General features: G+C 36.1%; 1 pseudogene; it reads right to left on the minus strand.

Moving 5' to 3' along the window:
* Window positions 1–7,192: 7,192 nt before the first annotated feature.
* LOC110207069 (putative olfactory receptor 10D4 pseudogene) lies at window positions 7,193–8,134 on the minus strand (annotated as a pseudogene).
* Between the last annotated feature and the right edge of the window lie 12,132 nt (window positions 8,135–20,266).

Here is a 20,266-nt window from a genome sequence, read left to right on the forward strand (position 1 = left end):
AAAAAAAAGGCATGGGTGGCAATTATGATTTCAGAAAAAGTCATGTCTAACATAGGTTTAATTAAAAGAGATAAACAGAGTGACTTCATTTTGATAAAAGGTACCATAGACAATGAAACAGTATAAATACTGAACCTATATGCACCAAATGCCATAGCATCTAAATGTTTCAAAGAAAAGTTTAATAAATTACAAGTGAAGATAGATAGTAGTAGTATAATAGTAGGGGAGTTTAATCTACCCCTTTCCAAACTAAACAAATTTAATCAAAAATTAAATAAGAAAGAATTTAAGGAAATTGATAGAATTTTAGGTAATCTAGATATGAAAAATATCTGGAGATACTGTCTAATTGCCATGGTAGGCTGAGTGTTGTAATCTAGTTTCCAATGAGAGAACAAACTCTTATTCTTCTGCACTAGCTGGGAAGGAAAAGAAACAGAAAGTAATTTCAATATTCCATCACAACTTTATTTTTTTTTTCATTTTCCTCTCTCACTTTTTCTATCCCTCTGAGATATGAGAGACCTACCTCTAGGCACTCTGTATCCCAGCTGACTGTTTTTCAAATTGGGTACACACTAGATTGATGATAGCACACTTAAGTAGAATGGGGGTCACTAAACCATCTATAAGGATTTCTGTTGAAGCATATTGACCTAGAAGAACACATATTAACATTATGTTTTATTGTATTTTTATTTCTTTTTTAAATATTTCAAATTACATTTTAATCTGATTCAGGCCATTCTCTGGAGTATGGCTGCATATGAAGCCTTCAGGGCCTATGTTTGACACCTTTGTACTTAATAATACAAACAAACAAACAAACAAAAAGTAAACAAAAGAATAATGCTATTTGATGGAAGTTTTACATTTTCACTAAAACTATGGCACTTTGTGAATAGATCATCAAATATAATAACTGTCCAGCAACAGAAAGTGGTTAGATTGTTTAAGGTATGTAAAAAAGATAAGGGATAATCAAACCATCATCTCAATTTTATCTTTTAGTATTTGACAAGGTGTTTAACCCTTCTACCCTGCAAGAACTTATCTCTGAAGACATTCAATGCTCAGATGTCACATAGATTGTTTTCTAGTTAATTTTCAGATGCAATATCTTGAGAAGGGGAAACTTCTGGAAGCCAAAATGACAGAGTAAGCAGTAATTTCACTCTCCCATATTCACCTCTGAACAACTATAAAATACCACCCCAGAACAAACACTGGAACAATGGAGTCAGCAGAAAAATGGGGTGGAGAAGTCTTTTAGCTCAGGAAACTTGGAAAATTGGCAGGAAAGGTCTGTCTCACATGGGTAAAAAGGGAGTGCATTACAGGACAAGGAGTATCCCAGCAAACCAACAGCAAGCCCCACCTCAGAAAACCAATGGTAGATCCTAAGCCTCAGTGTGGTGGAGTGGGAAACACCAGCACCAGGACCCCACATATACCTTAGCATAACCAAGGGACCCCATCTCCAAGAACCACCACATGCTTCAACACAGCCCAGAACCAACAGGCATCCTCTAGCCACTGGACTTTCATGTGCTTCAGTGCAGCCCAAGGCAGACTGGAATCTTTTGACTGCCAGACATCCCTGTGCTTTGGTGCAGCCCTCAGTGTGTGGTCATCCTCCTGTGGCCAGACCTCTATGTCCTTCAGTGTAGCCCAGGGAAATTCAGAAAAAAAAAAGACAAAACACAGATGGCCTTATCACATGCTGGACACTACCACTAGAACCCCAGCTCAGCACCAAGTAAGCTGCCACACCCCTACAACCTCCAGCTGCCAGCACCTGAGGTTCCAGTGTACAGCCAGTGACCAGGCTCCAGGCACCCCAACACAAGAAGTTAATGATAGTGACCCTTGTGCTCCAGGAGAAGAGCTCAACTTTAAAAGCCAGGAAATAGGCAAAAAAGATGAGAAAGAAGCAAAAGTGAACATTGACCACAGAAAATCACTATAGTGACAGAGAAGATCAAAACACAAACTCAAAGAAGACAACATTGTCAATATATCTATGTCTGAAACCTCAAAGGGGACTATGAATTGGTATCAAGCCCAAAAAGCCTTCTTAGAAGAGCTCAAGAAGGATTTTAAAAGTCAAATAAGAGAGGTAGAAGAAAAATTGGGGAAAGAAATGAGAGGTACGCAAGAGAGAGTCAACAGCTAGGAAAAGGAAGGACAAAAATTGACAGAAGAAGACAATTTTTAACAAATATAGTTGGACAAATGGAAGAAAATCACTGAAGAATAAAAACTCCTTAAAAGTAAAATTGGCTAAATGGAAAAGGAGATAGAAAAGCTAACTGAAGAAAATTCATTCCTTAAAAATTAGAATTGAGCAAGTGGAAGCTAATGACTCTATGAAACATCAAGAATCAGTCAAACAAAATCAAAATAATGAAAAAATGAAATGTAAAATACCTCATTTAAAAAAAGAAAAACTGACCCAGAAAATAGATCCAGGAGAGATAATTTAAGAATTATTGGACTACCAAAAAGCAATGATCAAAAAAAAATATCCTGGACAGCATTTTTAAAGAACCTATCAAGGAAAATTGCCCTGATATCCTAGAATCAGAAGGTAAAAGAGAGATTGAAAGAATCCACTGATAACCTCCTGAAAGAGATCTCAAAATGAAAACTCCAAGGAAAACTGTAGCCAAATTCCAGAACTATCAGGGCAAAGAAAAAAAATATACTGCAAGTGGTCAGAAAGAAACAATTCAAGTATCATGGAACCAGAGTCAGGATTGCTCAGGACTTAACAGCTTCTATGTTAAAGTGTCAGAGGGCTTGGAATATGATATTCCAGATGGCAAAGGAGCTTGGATTACAATGAAGAATCAACTATCAGCAAAATTGTGAATAATCTTTCAGGGGAAAAGACAGACATTCAGTGAAACTTTCAATCATTCCTGATGAAAAAAACAGAGCTGAACAGATGAAAAAACCAGATTTCAAATGCAATACTCAAGAGAAACATAAAAAGGTAAACAGGAATAAAAAAAAAACCATGTTATTCAATAAGGTTAAACTGTTTACTTCCCTGCATGAAAAGATGATACTTGCAACTCTTGAGAACTGTAACTTTATTATGGTATTTAGAAGGGGTATACACAGACAGAGGGCGTGGATATAAGTTTACATTGATGTGATGATAAAAAAAAATAATCAATTAAGGAGTGAAAAAAAGGATTTTACTGGGAGAAGAGGAAAGGCAGAGGCAGAATAGGGTAAATTACATCACATGAAGTTGCACAAAGACCTATTAGAGTAGAGGAAAGACAGGAGAGGGACATAAGCGTTGTTGCAATCTCATTTTCATTGGATTTGGCTCAAAGAGGGAATAACATATACATCTAGTTGCTTATAAAAATACATTTTACTCTATAGAGAAGTAGGAAGAAAAAGGGGAAAGAAAAGAGAGGGGGACCAACCCAATAGAAAGGAGGGAAGATTGAGGAAAGTGGTGGTCAGAAGCAAAACACTGGTGAGGAAGGAAAGGGGGAAAAGAGAGAGAAAAGTATAAATGAGGTGGGGGTTAAGATGGAGAGAAAGACACAATGAGTAATAATAACTGTGAATGTGAATGTAATGGACTTTCATAAAATGGAAGCAAATAGCAGAGTGGATTAAAAACCACAATATATTGTGTATAAGAAAAACTTTTGAAGCAGAGAGACACACACAGAGTAAAGGTAAAAGGCTGGAGGAGAATATACTATACTTCAACTGAAGTTAAAAAAATGTAGGGGTGATCTCAGACAAAGTAAAAGCAAAAATAGATCTAATTAAAAGAGAGGAGGAAGGAAACTGCATCTTCCTAAAAGGTACCATTCACAATGAAGTAATATCAATACTAAACATACATGTACCAAGTGGTACAGCATCCAACTTCTTAGAGGAGAAGTTAAATGAGTTATAGGAAGAAAAAGACAGAAAAACAATACTAGTGGGGGACCTCAACCCTCACCTCTAACCACAAAACAAATTTAAAAAGACAAAGAACTGAATAGAACTTTAGAAAAGTTATATGTAATAAAGGGCCATGGAAAGACAGACTAAAAATTAATTGGAAACTAAATAATCTAATCCTAAAGAATGAGTAGATCAAACAACAAATCACAGAAACAATCAATAATTTCATCAAAGAGAATGATAATAATGAGACAACATACCAAAACTTATGGGATGCAACTAAAGCAGGTCTTAAGGGAAATTTTTATCTCTAAATATTTACATGAATAAAATAAAGAAGAGATCAATGAATCGGGCATGCAACTAAAAAAAAGTAGAAAAAGAACAAATTTTAAATCCCCAATTAAATTCCAAATTAGAAATTCTGAAACTCAAAGGAGAGATTAATAAAATTGAAATTAAGAAAATATCAAACTAATAAATAGAACTAAGAGCTGGATTTATGATAAACCAATAAAATAGATAAACTTTTGATTAATTTGACTTAAAAAAGAAAAAAAAAACAAATTACCAGTATCAAAAATGAAAAGGGTGAGGTCATCACCAATGAAGAAGAAATGAAAACAATAATTAGAAGCTATTTTGCCCAACTGTATGCCAATAAATCTGACAATCTAAGTGAAATGGATAAATATTTACAAAAATATAAATTGCCCAGATTAACAGAAGAAAAAATTAAAAACTTAAATAACCCCAACTCAGAAAAAGAAATTGAACAAACCATCAATGAACTCCCTAAGGAAAAATAGCCAGGGCCAGATGGATTTACAAGTGAATTCTACCAAACATTTAAAGCACAATTAATTCCAATACTATAGATGAAGAAGGAGTCCTACAAATTTTTTTTTATGATACCAATGTGTTGCTGACACTTAAACCAGGAAGAGACAAAATACAGAAAGAAATTTATAGACCAATTTCCCTAATGAATATAGATGCAGAAATTTTAAATAAAATATTAGCAAAGAGAATACAGCAACTTATCATGAGGATAATACACAATGACCAGGTGGGATTTATACCAGGAATAAAGGGTTGTTTCAGTATTAGAAAAATTATCAGCATAACTGACCATATTAATAACAAAATTAACAGATATCATATAATTATCTCAAAAGATACATAAAAAGCTTTTTGCAAAATACACCACCTATTCCTATGAAAAACAGTAGACAGCATGGGAATAAATGGAGTCTTCCTTAAAATGATAAGGAGCATCTATCTAAAACCATCAGCAAGCATTATATATAATAGAGATAAGCTAGAAGCATTTCCAACAAGATCAGGGGTGAAACAAGGATGTCCATTATCATCAATATTATGCAGAAGTGTGCTAGAAATGTTAGCTGTAATAATTAGAGAAGAAAAAGAAATTGGAGGAATTAAAATAGGCTATGAGGAAACAAAACTATCACTCTTTGCAGATGATATGATGGTATATTTAGAGAATCGACTGAAAAATTACTTGAAATAATTCACAACTTTAGCAAAATTACAGAATATAGAATACACCTCATAGATCACCTGCATTTCTATATATTGCTAGCAAAGCCCAGCAGTGAGACATAGAAAGAGAAATTCCATTTAAAATAAATGTAGGTAATATAAAATATTTTGGAGTCTACCTGCCAAGACAAACCCAGGAAGTACATGAACACAATTACAAAACACTTTTCACACAAAAGAAGTCAGATCTAAATAATTGGAAAAATATCAGTTCTCATGGGTAGGCCAAGCTAATATAATAAAAATGACAAATCTATCTAAATTTATTTGCTTATTCAGAGCCGTAACAATCAAACTACCAAATGTAATATCTTTACTGTTTCAGGAAATTTTTCTTCAGTTTGGATCTAGAACTTTCTTTCTTGGTTGGACACATTGCTTCCATTAAGAAAGCTCCTTCCCTCTGTAACATCTGGTGTATATACTCCTATGGATACCTTCTTTGATTTCTATTTTCCTGTGATTTGGATAAATGGGTCTCTTTGCCTGAAAAAAAAGTAGCAACTCTCTTAGTGACTTATTGTCTCACCATAGGGATTCTACTCCACCTGTCAAATGTTGGGAATTTTCACCACTTCATACCATGGCTCTTATTGATAATTCTAATTTGCAGGCTCAGGCATAGTTATATTATCTAGTTTCCATTGAGGGACCCCATTCTCATTCATCTTAGTGGACTGAGAGGAAGGGAAAGAAACAGAAAGCAATTTCAGTGTTCCTTTACAACTTTGGCCTTTTTCATTTTCTTACCACCTTTTTTCTGTCCCTATAAGATAGAGGAGATATACCTCTGACTGAAAGACTGGGGGTGGGTGAGTGGGTGTCTCTACCTTTGCATGTCCTCTGATAGGATGACAGAACTACGAAACAGTTTTTTTTTATAAAGGAAAATCAACCAACCAGTACATTTGTTGAGTAACAATTACAGATGCAGAGTGAAACAGTACAGGAAAACAATTTACATAATGACCACAATAATGGAAAGGACAATAATATTGAAAGATTTCAAAATTCTGACAAATGCAGTGACCAATCAGGACTTCAAAAGACTGAAGATGAACTATGTTTCCCATCTTGCAGTACAGAGGGTTCAGACTAGAAGTACAGAATGAAACATTATTTCAGAAGGAATCAATGCATTGATTTTTTTGACTTGACTATACCTACTTGAAAGTAGAGTTTCTATTTGGAGGTAGGTGGAGATGGTTAGAAATGATAGAGATTTAAAAACAGAAGAAAAGAAAGAAAAATGCATTAATAAATTATTTTAAAATATACCAAAGACAGCAAATATATTTCAGAGGGATACAGGCAAATACGTTTGGCAGTTTTGTTACTACTGTATGAAATTGACACATTTTGAAAAACTGGACAAGATGTAAGTGTAGTTCCACATGCATTTTTCTTTTCTGCAGTTATTTGCATATGGAAATGTTAATGTTTGCTGATGTTTGTTAAGTTCATAATAAAAAGAAAATACTCACTATTGAAAATATGTAATTATATCAGCAAACAATTACGTTATAAAACAGGGGGAAATACATACACACATAAACATATATTGTAAGAACTGGTAAGCCCAGAAAATAAAATAATTTACAATGGTTAGCAGTTTCGTAACAAAGTTTGAAAGATGTTCTTAGCAAATTGGGTTTGCCAAGGAGGAATCAAGCTTTGTCCATGTATTTTTAGAGGCTTATTCATTCTCAATACTGAGTCCCATTTTATAGAACATTTTGTAGAGGGCAAATTTCACATCTTTATTCCTTAAACTATAGATCAGGGGGTTCAACATGGGAGTCACAAGATTATTTAATATCTGAACCACTGAGCCAAGCAAAGGACTGGGAGTGGGTTGTAGATAGATGATGATAATAGGCCCATAGACACAAAGGATTGCTGTGAGGTGTGCACTGCAAGTGGAAAAGGCTCTCCTTCTGCCTTCTGTAGAACGTATTTTTGATATGGAGATCCCAATGCGAGTGTAAGAAATGAGAATGAGGAAAAAGCATATGAGAGACAAAAGACCAACATTAGTGAAACTAATCCACTGGGCTAAAGATGTATCTGCACAGGCCAGAGATAAGACAGCAGGAATGTCACAGAAATAGTAGCCTACTTGGTTGGGGTCACAATAAGGTAACTGGAAAGTAAGGGAGGTCAAGACAGTAGAATGAACACACCCACACATCCAGGTACTTGTTGCTAGGATGGAACACAGTTTATGATTCATAATAACTGTGTAACGTAGGGGCTGACAGATGGCAACAAAGCGATCATATGCCATTACTGTGTACAAGAAGGCCTCAGTACAGCCCAGGAAATGGTAGAAAAATAGTTGGGTTACACATCCCTGGAAAGAGATGGCTGCTGTCTGACCAGAAAGATAGAACAACATTTTGGGTGAGGTAACTGAGGAGAAACCCATGTCAAATACAGACAAATTTCCAAGGAAGAAATACATAGGGGTATGAAGACGAGAGGAAGAAATGATAACTGTGAGGATGAGCACATTCCCTGACAGTGTGCATACATACAGAGAGAAGAAGAGAACAAAGAGCACTGTCTCCAGCCCCTCTGTCTCAGGGATTCCCAGCAGGATGAACTCGGTCACAACTGTATAGTTCTTCATTTTCATGGCAAAGTCAGCTCTTAGCTATCTGTGAAAGGAAATGTGTAATTATATATAAAATATATATACATATATATATATGTGTATATCTATCTATCTATCTTTATACACACACACACACATACACACACACATACACACACACACACTGATTTTGAAGCCAAGAGAAAGGAATGCTTCAAATTGCTCCAGAAGTTATACACTGTTGCTCTCTGGGTCCTACAACTTTTGATTACAAAGTACTAAGGATCCAAGATCTCTTTGACACATATATTTATAAAGAATTAGACAGACAGAAGATAGGTTGGAGTAGGTGTTAGGTATATGAGGCATTCGACTGACTACCAAACTGAAGGTCTACAGAGTCGTTGAGCTGACCTCATCATTGTATGCCTGTGAAAACTGAAGAATATACCAGCATCATGCCAGGAAACTAAATTGCTTTCATTTGAATTGTCTTAGGAAGATTCTGAATTTTTCACCCGGCAGGATAAAGTACCAGACATTAATATCCTGTCTTGGACCACACTGCAAGCATTCAAACTCTAATGCAGAGCACAGCTCCACTGGGCTGGCCATGTTGTTCGATTGCCAAATGTATGCTTTCCTAAAAGACTATTTTACAGAGAACTCACACAAGGCAAGCGTTCACATGGTGGTCAGAAGAAATGATACAAGCACACTCTCAAGTTCTCTCTGAAGAATTTTGGGATCAATTGTATGACATGGGAGATACTGACAAAGGACCACTCAGCATGGCATGCCCAGATCAAATGTGATGCTGTGCTCTATGAGCAAAGCCAAATTGAAGGAGCTGAGAAGAAATGCAAGATGTGCAAATTTAGAGAATCCACCTCAAATGTTTACATGGACTATTTATGGCCAACCTATGGTAAAGCATTCTAAGCTCATATTGGTTTGATCAGAATCACTGTAACTTGACTCTAACATAGTGATGTCATTTTGGTCCTCTTTTAGAACAATGGACAACCACCACCAGACTGGAACCAGACTTTAAACACCAGTCTCAGGCAGCTTCATTTTATTCTAGAGGCCATTAAGAACCACTGGAATTTTTTGATCTAGGAAGAAACGTGATCAGGCCTGTGCCTTAGAAAGACTATTTTGGAATTTGTGTGGTGGATAGGTTAGGGAATATTAGAGACAGGCAGCAGGGAAACCAACAAAGAAGCTATTGACATGGTCCAAGTTAGAGGAAATGTGGCTCAAAACCATAGTAGTAGTAATGTGGGTAGAAAGATGGAAGTATATTTGAGAGACATTGAGGAAGTAGAATTATCAAGATCTGACAACCTCCATACAACCAAGCCGACAGCGTTATGCCAAATTCTTCCTCACTAGAACAAAGTGGGAAAACAAAAATTCGATGCCCAACAACCTAAGAAAGTATCCAGCCATGGTTTTAATCTTTGCTCATTCAAGTTGGTTACCTAAGGGTTCCAGCCACTTCCAAGAACCAGTGGATTCTTGGGAACCTTTAGAATTCTAGTCACTTCTAAGAACCAGAGGGTTTATGGAAACATCTGAATTCAATATGTTCACTTAATTATTCCTAAATTTCTATCACCACTTAACCCCAATCTAAGGTATTGAACTTCCTTAATTTTTCTGACGTGTGAACCTCAATGCCTCATTATGTTCCCCTCCTTCTTCTTTTCCTTCTTCCACCATAACTTTTCACTCAATGTTGACATCTCCATCTTTCCACTTTACTCCTTGTTTGTACACATACAAATCCACAAGACTGAATTTCTGCCATTTATTTACAAGAAATTTACAAATTCTGAGTAATGTAACTGGAAGTGAGTATAAAGGAAAACTCCAGTTTTAAGTACTTGGCACTTAATTCATATGCTATTCTATGTAGCTACAGTTTCCTGAGCCTTGTTTGATCCATCACAACTTCATTTTCTCCTAGTACTTCAAATTCCTTAAAGGCATCAAGAAAGAACAATATCTCTCATCCTAGAGCACCATTCAAAGAATTAGAATCAATGACTATCTTAGCTGACTGGTCCATTCTAAAATCCCAAAGTCTCTCTTAAATCATGAAGCCTCCTGAGTGAATGTTGGGCTGTGGATTCTCTATCTACCTTCCTAGGTATTATTGAGCCAACTAATTTTCTTTTGCTCCACTTCATTTTCCTCCTTTTCTCTTCTCTCTTTTCCCACCCCTCCTCTCCTTTAATCTTCCCCAACCAAGAAGAAAAACAAACAAGAAATCCAAATGATGACATTTGAAAGTAAACCCACAACCTCAAAAATTAGAGTAATTCAATTTGAGATGAGTTAAGCCGAAATTCAGAAAGAGGACCCCCACTCCTTGTATTTTACAATTAGTAAACGTTTCATCCCAGCATCATTATTAGGTCTTAGATTGTTTTTTTTTTTACTGTCTTGCTCCTCAACTAATGTGAAATGTAATATTCTTATGGAGAATAGACATGGATTCCTCTCTGCCTCATGCTCTCTCATCTTACAGGGAAAAAAATTGAAGATAGGAAACTGAAAAATAGAGAGCGCATGGTTGCTACACAACCAATGTTTTGTCATTAGTTAGGCAGATTGTCACAGAGAAATGTAAATTAAGCATATCTTGGCAAAAAAAATTGCAGCCCCCTCCCTCTGAGCCAAGCCTCTTTGTCTTTGTAAACAGGTGCAAGTTGTTCAAGGCACAAATTTTGGGGACAACTGTTATCTTTACTAGGGTGACTTTTGGCAGTCAGCTAATCCTGCTATCTTTTGGAGTTTTAGGCTTTCCAACAATGAGAATGAGATCTCTAAACACTAGCAGTCTCACTTCTCAAGGCCCAAACTTCTTCAAGTGTATGTGAGAAAGATGGAAAAGGAGAGAAAAGAAGGATGGAGTGGTGAGGGCAGAGAGGGTCAGGGAGGAGAAGAAGGAGAGGGCAAAATTTTTGCACTCACATTACTAACAGCCTTAGACATGTCTGACTGAGACTAAGGTAGTATTTTTGTTCATCCAAGACTTCCCCTGCCAGGCATCAAAGAAGGGAAAACTTAAGACTTTTGTAAAACTCAACTCTCCAGTCAGAGATGAAAAGTTTCTCTTTTTCAGCCAAATATTCAGCAAGAGGATAGTACAGATCTGAAAGTATTCCTGCCTCTTCACATGGAGCACCTCTCAGTTCCAGGAACTGAAACATTTCTCACATACGTTAGAGCTTAAGTTTATTTGTCATCCCTTTGGGGCCCTATCTTTGACACTGAGCAAGCCTGGAACAGAGGGATCAATTAATACCTAGGTATTCTGGGACCTTAGAAGAAGGAAAACACTGTCAGAGACAGCATGTGGTGACATCTATCTCTAAGGCAGCCTTTGGTGGAACAACATAATCCTTTTGTTTAGACGCCCTACTGGCAAATATTCTGACGTATTGTTATCTATCTTTTTACATATATGTGTATGTCTTATCTCTCCAAACAGCTTATGATTATAGGAGCTATAACTTTTACTTCATATTTTTCCATTTCACTTAACACATTGTCTTATACATAGTAGGTTATTTGCCAATTAAAAGGTTGACATATATAGATCTAATTGGTAGAGTTATCTTCTTTCTCCTTAGCCATGATACATTCCACATAAAGAGGTACTAATGACTGGCATTGCCTATCTCAAATAACTGTTCAGCTTCTTTACATAATGCACAGTTTCATTTATTTTTTTTTGCTAAGCAATTGGGGTTAAGTGACTTGCCGAGAGTCACACAGCTAGTACATGTCAAGTGTTTGGTCTGAGGCTGGATTTGAACTCAGGTCATTCTGACTTCAGGACCAGCTTTCTACCCACTGTGCCACCTAGCTGCCCCTCATAATACACAGTTTCATGAATATCTGCATTTGTAAAGCAATTAAGTCACACAATAGAGTACTATACTTGAGTTACTGTGCAATATTGGTAAAGTAATCTATAAAAACAGGACATTAATATCCATTCCATAATTGTTATAACAATAAAATAAGATAATTTTTGTAAAGCATTTTGGAAACCTTAAATGCAATACAAATGTTATTGATGATGAGATAGTGGTTTTAGTGGCTTTGTTTTGTATAAGTAAGAGAAACACTCTTAGGAAAAGTGTAAGAGGTGCTCATCAAGCTTACACTCCTGGGACTTTCCAGTCAAGATGGTAGAACAAGAAATCTGAAGAGGGTCAGAGTCATTTCTTATCTCTCAAAAAACAACAAAAGGAACACAAAAGAGAAGGGAAAATGTCTAAAAAGCCACAAAGGGATAGACATCAAGCAAAATGAAATGTAAATAATGTGTGCCAAAACCAAAAAATGCCAGAGTGTAGCTGAACAAAGGGCAAAATGCCTGAAGTGAATGCTTGATGGAAAAACAAAATCCAACAACGTAAGATGTAGTAAGTCACCAAACAGATAAATAATGACATAAGGTCATTAAGTAAGAAAAAAAGCCTTGGTATGAATATCTCAAAAGCAAAGGAGTTTATAGAATTTTTTTAATCAGAAGGAGAACTCAAGTCAGCAGGAAGATTGCTAAAATCTATAGAAAGAAAATAATGATGGAAAAGCAAGATTTAAACTATAATAAAAAAAGCCTAAAAAAATAATCTTCAGAAGCAATTGGCTTACCACAATAGGAAACATAACTATATAGCAATACTGAAATAGGAGAACATGCTGGGGAAATGGATCAATTATTGAAAAATATTGAAAAATCTACAGTGCCAAGTGACAGGCTCACAGGATAGGTGATGATGGAGCAAACTCAGGATTAGAGTCAACCCAAAAAATTTAGCAAAGCAAAAGAATATGAACACTATCATCTAGGAGATCATTCAAGAAAACTTTCAAAAAGAGTTTTCAGAGAGTCATATGTCCTCCAAGAAGTCTTTGAACTAGAACCATGATTCCACTCCAAAAGGGAGGTGTTTGAAAGGATTCACTTCTCTCAATTCAAAACCAAGTTAGTTTCTAGTTAGGCAACATCCTATAGCCTGAACGACTAAATGTTTCTGATAAATTGAAAAAGGGAAAACTAAAAAGGAGTAAGAGACATGGATAAAATAGTGTTAATGTACTTGTATTTGATTTATTTGATAAAGTAGCCCAGAGTCATTTTTAATGTTTTTAAACCTACAGTTAATTGTATAGTACCACAGACTTTTGTGAGTTTTGTTAAGCTCAGGCTTATCACGGTAAATAATAAGATTTAAAATTTTGAATAAGCAAAAAATGCAAAAAAAAAATCACATGAGTAAAGCAATATAAAGGATGTCATCAGAGAAATGTATGACTACAAACAAACAAAAAGTAGAACTAATATGAGTTGTGTTAACTATGCTGAAAAGTAATTTGGAGCTCTGTGAGAATAATGACTAAACTATTCATTCCTTTTAAGTGAGAGATCCTACTACTTATCATATACACTCAGGTTATCAAAGACTGGCCTCATACATATGACAAAATATTCATAGTGGCATTTAATTTTGTGGGAGTCAAGAATTCAAAACAAGGTTTGGAAATGACTGAACAAACTGGATTATAAATTGATACAATGTTGTTGAATAGTAAATTATGAATATGAGGAAGTGAAAGAAAGATGGGAAAGAAACATGGGAAGCCTTGTATGATGTGATATAGTGAAGTGAGCAGAACCAAAAGATGAAGGTACAAAGATACTCATGATTAAGATTATTGTTGAGGTTATACACATGATTAAGATAATATAGATGAGAATAACTCTAAAAGGAACCAAAACTCTAAGTAATCAAAGTGAACAATCTTAGTCCTAGATGATATGTAATAAACTCTATTTGCCTTCTCTTAGCAGAGAGGGCAGAATGTTTCATACTTGGTAAGACACTGCCACTGTATTAATTGTTTTTGCTTGTTACAAGGGAGGGCTCAAAATTGAATTGTGGGAAGGGGGCTATAACTACGAAGGACTAGTTAGTTTACTGATGGCCAGACTGCATGATTCATTGGTATCCATTCAATGTCAAGAAATTTCGAAACAAATTCTTAGCCTGTCAGCTGGGCACCCTTTAAGAGACTGACAAGGAGGACATGGATAAGAGACCAGAAGGAGTATCCACACTGATAACTTTACAGGTCAAACAAAAGATCTAAGTGTACAAGTTTTTATTCCTTTGTGACAAATTCAATAAGGATTCGAAAAAGAAAATAGTTACTTTGGTAAAGCTAAGTTCACTGCACTCTTAAATTAGAAAAAAATAGGAAGTAGATTAATAAACAAGAATCCAGTTATTTTCAGGAAACACATTGTCAGGATCCCTATGCCAAGATCACTCGTCTATTTTTATTCCTCTCTCTCTTTTTTTTTTTCCTTACTATTAGGAGATACTCTGTTTTCCAGAGCTAAGTTCCAGCAAGCAATCTGTGTTCTGTTCTTGGTGAACCAAGAATCTTTTGTGCTTACCATCTGGTGAACTCAGCTGCAGCAACATCCCAGAATTTGTTCACACCAGCCCCAGATGGTCCTTGAGCTCAGACAAGCACCTTCAGAGCTCATGGTCCAGTCACGAAGCCCTGCTATGTATCAAACTTATCTCATTGTTGCTGTTACCCCTCATTGTCAAGGCTACACCTCACTGTGTATCCATTGGTATGTGTATTAAGATTTGCCCACACTAAAGCTGGTCTCCTGCTACGGTAGGTCCCAGCACATGTATCCAGTTTCTTTCCTCCAACAGAATAAATAAAGCTTTTTGCTCATCACTGCTCTTGGCCCTATTTTTATGATTTTGTCTTTATTTTATTTTGTTTCTTAGACTTAACTGTGGTTGTGATGATCTGTGTGGTCTTTGGTATTTTTGTAGTTATAGTAGTTGCATAACCTTTCTGATTTTTCAGTCATTTGTTTTCAGAATTGATAACATTCAATCTATAAATATTTAAATAGATTTATCTGAAAGGGTGATGTCAAATTTGTGGTATTATCATACTAAATCATGAAAAATAATAATCAAGCAAAGTGGAATTCAGGCCATAAAGTATTAGAGGAGATACATAAGGGTATTTCATTATGCTAAAAAATTCTATCCATAATGAGAGCACACAAATTTTAAATATGCACGTCCCTAATGTACCTAAAGACCCCAATGTAAAATTTAGAAAAGAAAAGTTCATAGTCTTACAGAAGAAATAATTTTAAAAGGTACATAATAGTAGGTTTTGACACCTTTTATCAGAATATGAGGAATTAAATAAAAAGATAAAGAGCAAACACATTACAAAACTGTCAAATATTAACTAAACTAGACAAAATAGCTGTGATTTGAATACAAAGGTCGGACTAGATGAGACTGGAAAAAAATATGTTGGAAAATATGGCCCAGGAATAAGGAAGCAGACGGCTAAAAACATGCAGATTGTACAGAAACTTCTTACCTAGACAACATGAATAGTTTCGTCATTGAAATCATTGGAAAACCATTCAAAGGAAAGTAATTTTAAGCAAATGAAAAACCAAAAGTAGTCCCAGCTTCCCTCCTGTAAGCAGAGAAACAATGGGCTACCTGGGCAGTATGTCATATTTATTGTCAGAAACAGTCACTATATTGCTTACATGTTAAAAGGGAGAGTTAGCAACAATGGAGAGTTCAGGGTGGGGGGATGAGGTATTTCTAGAAATGTGTGTGATTTTAAAACTAAAAGCATCACTAAAACATATTTAAACACTTTTTAAAAATATGGTAAACACTGAACAAAATCACAGAAAATGAAATTGCCTCATTTTGGGGGTTGAGGGGAGTCATTGTTATTGACATGGTGTGTGGAGTTATTTCTCAGTTTTCCACACATGGTTAGACCTGTGACTTGCTAATTCAAAGATAAAAATAAATACTAGTCAAGAAGAAAAAAAAAGATGAGAAAAACGTATATTCTTTTTTTTCTCAAGTTTTTTCTTTTTAAATTTCTTTACTGGATTATCTGTAATGTCCTCATTGTAATGAGTTCTTTCCTTTTCTATCTTCCCTGTTTCTCACTCCTTTTCTCTAATTATTGCTACTTTATTTTTTTACTTTATTTTAATAGTACTTTATTTTTCACAATTACATGTCAAGACAATTTTTTTTTGGGCAATTGGGGTAAGTGACTTGCTCAGAGTCACACAGCTAGTAAGTGTCAAATGTCTGGTCTGAGGCCGGATTTGAACTCAGGTCTTCCTGACTCCAGGGCCAGTGCTCTATCCATTGCACCACCTAGCTGCCCCAAGACAATTTTAACATTCATTTTTACAAGATTTTGAATTCCAAGTTTTTCTTCCTCCCTCCCTCCCCTCTCTTCTTCCTAAAATGGAAGGCAGTTTAATATAGGTTTTGCATGTGTCGACATGTAAAACATATTTCCACAATAGTCACAGCTGTGAAAGAAGAAACAGATCAAAAGGGGGAAATCCATGAAAAAGAATAAATTAAATGAAAAAAAGTATGCTTTGATCTGCATTTAGAGCCCATCAGTTCTTTATCTGGATGTGGATAGCATTTTCCTTCATGAGTCCTAGGTACTTGTCTTACATCATTGCATTGCTGAGAAGAGCTGAGTCTTTCATAGTTGATCATCACAAAATGTTGCTAATACTGTCTTCAATGTTTTCCTGGGTCTGCTCATTTTACTTTGCATCAGTTCATGCAGGCTTTCCGGGATTTTCTCAAATACGCCTGTTCATCACTTCTTATTGCACAAAAGTGTTTCATTGCATTCACATACTACAGCTTCTTCAGACATTCCCCATTTGATGGGCATCCACTAAGTTTCCAATATTTTGCCACCACAAAAAGTGCTGCTATAAATATTTGTACACGTGTAGATCTTTTTCCCTTTTGTATGCTCTCTTTAAGATATAGAACTAGTAGTGGTATTGCTGGATCAAAAGGTATATACAGTTTGGTTGCCCTTTGGGCATAGTTCCAAATAGCTCTCCAGAATGGTTGGATCAGTTCACAACTCCACCAATAATGCATTAGTGTTCCAATTTTCCCACATCTTCTCCAACATTTAATCTAGCCACTGCTTTGATTCTTATAACCTATCCAATAGCTTACTAATGTTCAGACTCCTTAAGAGTCTGCCCAACATGATGGATGTTCTAATAAACCTTGTCTTTGGCTGAAAAAAAAAAGAGAATTTGGATGCTATACCACTTCATACATATATGTTTAATATTGATATTACTTCATTATCTATGTTACCTTTCAACTAGATGTAGTTTCCTTCCTTACCTCTTTTAATTAGGTCTTTTTATTTTTTATTTTTTTGCTTTGTCTGAGATCAGGATAGTTACTCCTGCTTTTTTTTTTAATGTCAGCTGAAGCATAATAGATTCTGCTGCAGCCCCTTACCTTTATTCTATGAGTGTCTCTCTGCTTCAAGTGTGTTTCTTGTAAGCAACATATTGTTGGATTCTGGTTTTTGATCCATTCTGCTTGCTACCTATTTCTTTTTATGGGAGATTTCATCCCACTTACATTCACAGTTATGATTACTAACTGTGTATTTCCTTCCATCCTACTTTTCCTCCTGTTTGTCCTCCCTCCATTCACCCTTTCCCTTCTCAACAGCATTTTGCTTCTGTCTACCACCTCCTCCAGTCTGCCTTGTCTTCTGGCCATGCCTCTTTTCTCTCACCCCCACAACTCCCCCACCTTTATTTAATCTCCTCCTCTCCTATTCCTTTCTGGGATAAGATAGATTTCTTTATTCAACTTAGTGTGTATATTATTCCCTTTTTGAAACAATATTAATGAGTGTAAAGTTCAAGTGATGTCCACTGCCCACCCTACCATCTTTGCCTCTACTATAATAGGTCTTTCATGCCTCTTCATATGAAATAATGTACTCCATTCGACCTCTCCATTCCTTCTGTACCCAATGTTCTTCCTTTCTCATCCTTAATTATTTTTTATGTAATTCCTTCAAATTCATCTTATATTAATACCTTCTGTCTGTGGTATAACTGTACTATTAGTGGTACAATTTTTAAGAATTGCAAGTATCATCTTCCCATGTAGGCGTGTAAACAGTTCAGCTCCATTTAATCCCTTATGTTTTCTTTTCCCTTTTTAACTTTTTAGGCTTCTCATGGGCCTTGAAATTAGAAATAATTATTTTTTTCAATTCTGTTCTTCTCTTTATGAAAGCTTGAAATCCTTCTCTTTCATTGAATGACTATTTTTTCCCCTTAATGTATTATGATTAATTCACTGAGTAAGTGATTCTAGGTTGTAGTACTACCTCCTTTGCCTTCCAAAATATCATGTTCCATGACCTCTGATCCTTTAGTGTTGCCGCTGCTAAGCCCTATATAATCTTATTGTGGCTCACCAATATTTGAGGTGTTTCTTTCTGGCCACTTGTAGTATTTTTTCCTTGACTTGATGTTTTTTTTTTTTAATTTGGCTATAATGTTCTATGGAGTTTTTATTTTGGGATCTCATTCCTGAGGTGATTGGTGGGTTCTTTCAACACCTATTTTGTTCTCTGGTCCCAGGATATCAGGGCAGTTTTCCTTGATAATTTCTTCAAAGATGCTCTCCAAGTCTTTCTTTTGATTATGGCTTTCAAAAAAAAATTTAAAAAGAAACAAAAAATGATTATAGCTTTCAGGTAATCCAATTATTCTGAAATTATCTCTCCTGGATCTGTTTTCCAGGTCAGTTGTTTTTCCAATGAGCTATTTTACATTTTCTTCTATTTTTTTCATTCTTTTGAATTTGTTTGATTGATTCTTGATATCTCATAGAGTCACTAGTCCCTACTTGCCCAATTCTAACTTTAAAGGAGATGTTTTCTCCAATTAGTTTTTTTACTTCCTTTTCCATTTGGCCAAATGTACTTTTTAGGGAGTTGTTTTCTTCAGTGGATTTTTGTGTCTCCTATTCCATTGACCAATTCTATTTTTTAAGCAATTGTTCTCTTTCTCGACTCTTTTTTTCATAATTCTCTTGCATCGCTGTCATTTCTTTTCCCAATTTTTCTTCTACCTTTCATATGATTTTTAAGCTCCTTTTTGAGCTCTTCCATGAGTTCATTCTGGACTTGAGATCACTTTCCATTTTTCTTTGGGGTTTTGCCCATAGGTATTTTGAAATAGATGTCCTCTTCCGAGTTTATGTCTTAGTGTTCCCTTTCACCATAATAATTTTCAATGCTCAGATTTTTCTTTTTCTTTTCTTTTATTTTTGCCTTTTCCCTTTCTTTTAAATTTGAGCTGTGCTCCCAGGGTGGAAGTGGCACAGTCTCAGGCTTCTTGTACCAGGGCCTCAGGTCCTGTCTGTTTATGTGGTGTTGTATTGATGGTGTTCTGAGGCCCCCAGGGGGACCCTCTTTTCTGGTGCTATGCTGACAGGGTGTGGTGGTTGGCTGGTGCTGCTGGGGACCATAGGGGTCTGGCAGCTTACATGGTGCTGAGCTTGGGTCCAAGCAGTGGTGTCTGGCATGTGCTAAGACTGGTGGGATGTTTCTGCATCGCCTCCCCCCATACTCTTGGTTATACTGGAGCTCATGGTGGTCTAGCTGCTAGAGGTTGCTTTAGAACTATGCTGAAGCATTTTGGGGGCACAGCACTGGTGCCTACCTGTATGCTTAGGCACCCATAGGGTTGGTGTCTACTTGTTTGCCTGGGGCTGTGCTGAAGCATGGGGACGTCTGGCTACTAGAGAATGCTTGTTGCACTGAAGCACAACTGAGTTTTGAAGCTGGAGTCTACAGGGTCCCCTGGCTATGGTAAGATATTGTTGCCTGCTCCACCACACTAAGGCTCAGGATCTACTGCTGGTTTGCTGAGGTGGGGCTTGCTGCTGGCTTCCTGGGATGCTTCCTGTTCTGTCCTTTTTACTTGAGTGAGACAGACCTTTCTTGCCAATCTCACAAGTTTCTTGGGCTAAAAGATTGTTTCACTCTATCTTTTTTATGGTTCTGTTTTTCCAGGATTCATCTCAGGGCACTATTTTATGGTTGTTTGGGGGTGAATATGGAACAATTACAGTGATTTACTGGCTATTCCACCATCTTGGCTCCCAGAAGTCCCCTCCTAATCATGACTACTTTATAATGAAGAATAGGGAGGCTGGTTTAGCTATGACCCTTTACTCTATCAGT

Source organism: Phascolarctos cinereus, unplaced genomic scaffold (genome assembly GCF_003287225.1).
Source record: "Phascolarctos cinereus isolate Bilbo 61053 unplaced genomic scaffold, phaCin_HiC Scaffold_726;HRSCAF=1367, whole genome shotgun sequence".
NCBI lineage: Eukaryota > Metazoa > Chordata > Mammalia > Diprotodontia > Phascolarctidae > Phascolarctos > Phascolarctos cinereus.